Raw genomic sequence first — 3546 nt, 5'->3', positions numbered from 1 at the left:
ACTGTCACTTTGTGTGTTTTTTTTTTAAACCAGGCTATTCTGATATTGTCTTAGTAATTGCATGAAGCTAAAACTTATAAAATATTTGAAAGTTCTGTTTGTTGTTGAGCATTTAGAGCTAAAATAAATGTGACAACACAGCAGACAAATGCACAGTAGGACTGCTTCTTTTCTCTTGATAAGTGTTTCAGAAAGTTGTTGTGCACCCCACAGTATGGTAATCTAATTTCAATCTGTTTTTGTTCTCTTATCCCCTTTCTCCTCTGTCGTCCTCCACATTTTGCTCCTTCTCTTTTCCTTTTTTCCTCTTTTTCTCCTTGTCTAGTTTGCTGTGTAGAAGTGCTTCTTAAGGTAAGACTCCCATTTTGTTTTGCTTCTCCTCGTCTTACTCTGATATTTTACCCATAAAGCACAGCATGCCATCTGCACTTGATACAGAGAGCGTATCACCAAACAATCTGGGGCCTCAAAATTTATTTGGCTCATGATTTTTTATTTTTTTTGCACACTACATCACAATAACAGTGTTAGGATAACAAAGAGAAAGTGCAGTAGCAACCCCTCCAACACTCCCCCACCCTCCACCCCACTGCAGAATGTGCAGAACCCCCGCAGTGGCAAGTATAACACTTTTTTTACAGGGATTTTTGTCACCTATTTGATACTTTATTTATCATACTTTACCTGATAAAGTTTACTTTTGTAAATCAGTGAGAATAAATGTTTTAATAAATCACAAGTCTCGTTCCTCTGGGTCCTACAAGCTGTTATTCAAGGAAAAGTCCACCAGAAACAAATTACAGTTTTTTTTAATATTTTCTGTTTGCTACCGTTTTAATGGTATATTGTTATTGCTTTTAGACTTGCATCCTTTATAACAATGCTGGCAAACTCAGAATAGTTAAAATACATACATGTGTGCCATTATGCCATTATCATTATATTTTTAATATCTGTCTACTATATACAGGTCCTTCTCAAAAAATTAGCATATTGTGATAAAGGTCATTATTTTCCATAATGTAATGATAAAAATGAAACTTTCATATATTTCAGATTCATTGCACACCAACTGAAATATTTCAGGTCTTTAATTGTTTTAATACTGATGATTATGGCATACAGCTCATGAAAACCCAAAATGCCTGTCCCAAAAAATTACCATAGTAACATTACATACTTGGGCATTAATATTTCTCCTAGATTGGAAGACTTAATAAAATTGAATCATATCCCAATTTTAAAGAACATTGAAGATGATCTTACTAGATGGAAATCTCTGCCCATATCACTTATGGGAAGAGTTGCCTCAGTAAAAATGATGGTCCTGCCGAGAATAAACTATTTATTCTCAATGATTCCAAATAAACCTTCAACTGAATGGTTTAAGTCACTGGACTCATTGATATCTAAATTCCTTTGGAAAAACAAAACTCCACGTATTAGCTTAAAAGCATTACAGAAATCTAAAGATACCGGAGGATTAGAACTTCCCAACTTCTATCACTACTATTTAGCCAATAGGTTACAATATATCTCAAAGTGGTTAAATCCGAATACATTAGATGAAACTTGGATAGACATAGAACAAACTTTATGCAATAATATTAAGATTTCAGATCTACCGTTTATTAGCACAAATATAAAAAGACATGTTTGCTTTAAAAGCATCAGTATTAGCTCTTCTCTGACAGCATGGTGGGAGTATTTGAAAATGACAAAATCTTCACTACTCCCCTGTAGACATACACCCATCTGGAACAATCCTGACATCCTACAAGAAAATAATATGTTAAATTTCCCAGGTTGGAGAGTCAAAGGAATTGAACGTCTGGAACACATATATGAAGGTGTAGACTTTATTTCATTTAATAATTTAATAATACAATTTGGCATTGAAAATAAATACTTCTTAGAATATCAACAAATTAAGTCTATCATAAAAAAGAAATTTAAGCTTAATAAAACTTTGTTAGAAACACCAATATGTGTGTTAGAGTTCCTTAATCTTAAATCCCCCAAATTATTATCTAAAATATACAAGAAATTGTCTAGAATCAATGACTCCATAATGTTACCTGTTGCAAAATGGGAGTCAGATTTATCAATCAATTTTGGCCAAAACACCTGGTCTCAAATATGTTTAAGAACATTTAAAATGACTAGAATCTCCAACTTACAATTAATACAGTATAAAGTTCTTTATAGAGTACATTATACAGGTCAGCGAATGTTTAGGATGGGATTTACATCATCTAACAACTGCTCACAGTGCACAGGCAATATTCCTGATGATTATATCCATGCACTCTGGTTCTGCCCACCCGTTCAGAGGTTCTGGGTCCAGGTTTGTGAAGACTTGTCTAAATGTCTGAAATGTAATATTCCACTCTCTCCATCTGTTTGCTTATTGGCTATCTTGGAAGATGTTACCCTGGAAAAAAAATACATGTTGCATGATTTTCACTGCCTTATGCATCGCAAAGAAAACCATACTCCTGAATTGGAAAAATAAAAATAATCTTAGCATTAATCAGTATAAAAATCTTCTGTTAGATCATATTAGTCTTGAAACAGCATCTGCCGACACATTGGATCAATCTCTGTGGGCTCCTTTGATCGGCTCCGTTACATAGTGAGGGTGGGTAGTCTGGGATCTGACCTTGTGGGGCCTTGGGGTTGATGTGGAGGCGGGTGTATGGGTTTGGGGCCCCAGGGGGGTTGCCGGGGGCTGGGCTCTTGGGGGTACCTGGGCAGGGGGGCACTGCTTTCCCTCTGGGGAGGGCCTGGGTGGTTCTGGGGGATGTCTGCTGGTGGCTGCATGCAGGCCCTCAGGTGGTCTGTGGCAGCGGTCGTGGGTCACCGATCTGGTAGCCTGGCTGTGCTGGTGTGGGTTTGGGGTGGGCGCGGGGGCTTGGGGTTCTGGGGGTTTGTCGCCCCCGGGCTTGGGCCTGTGGGGATCGGGGATCTTGGGCTCTGGCGGGCGGGTTGCCGGGCTCTGGGCCGGCTTGCGCTCTGGTTCCCGGTTCTGGGCGGGGGCCTTCGGCTCGCTGGTGGGTTGTGGGTTCATGGGCTGGGGGGTTGGGTGTTTGGGGGCGTGACCAGTGGCCCCTAAGAGGGGGTAGTTTGACCCAGCCTAGGTGTCTAGTGTGCTATGTGTTTTGAGAGATGTCCGAATGAGGGGTGGGTGTAGTATTTCTTCTGGTGTGGGGATGGGGTGGATGTCCTTGGGGGCGGCCCGGGACTGTGCATGGCCGGCTGGCTGGCCCCTTTCCTGTGGTGGGGGCTCGCTCCCGGTGCTTCCTGGCACTGTCGGCGGTTGGGCGGGCGCTCTTGGCCGTGTCGTCCTGGTGGGGTTTGGCTTCATCTGGTAGCGGGCTGACTGCGGTTTGTGGGGGTCCTGGCGGCCCTCGGGTGTGTAGGCTGCTGGTACTGCTTCTGGCGGCCCTCGGGGCTCTGTCCCTCTCTGGTCGGTCCAGATGGAGAGGTGTCTTGGCCTCAATCCCTGGGTGGACCTTGGGGAGCTGGGGGGGGGGGGGGGGGGGG

At 42.4% G+C, this 3546-nt stretch overlaps 1 long non-coding RNA gene across 1 annotated transcript in view; it reads left to right on the top strand.

Moving 5' to 3' along the window:
• Positions 1-317: 317 nt before the first annotated feature.
• Positions 318-3546, top strand: part of LOC119408145 — a 48648-nt gene continuing 45419 nt past the window's right edge. The window contains exon 1 of the long non-coding RNA XR_005186714.1: positions 318-351. This is a non-coding gene — a long non-coding RNA (uncharacterized LOC119408145). The remainder of the gene's footprint in view (positions 352-3546) is intronic.

This window comes from Nematolebias whitei, chromosome 3 (genome assembly GCF_014905685.2).
Source record: "Nematolebias whitei isolate Nwh7 chromosome 3, NemWhi1, whole genome shotgun sequence".
NCBI lineage: Eukaryota > Metazoa > Chordata > Actinopteri > Cyprinodontiformes > Rivulidae > Nematolebias > Nematolebias whitei.
The sequence above is the reverse complement of the archived record's forward strand: the minus strand, read 5'-3'. Positions and strand labels throughout refer to the sequence as shown.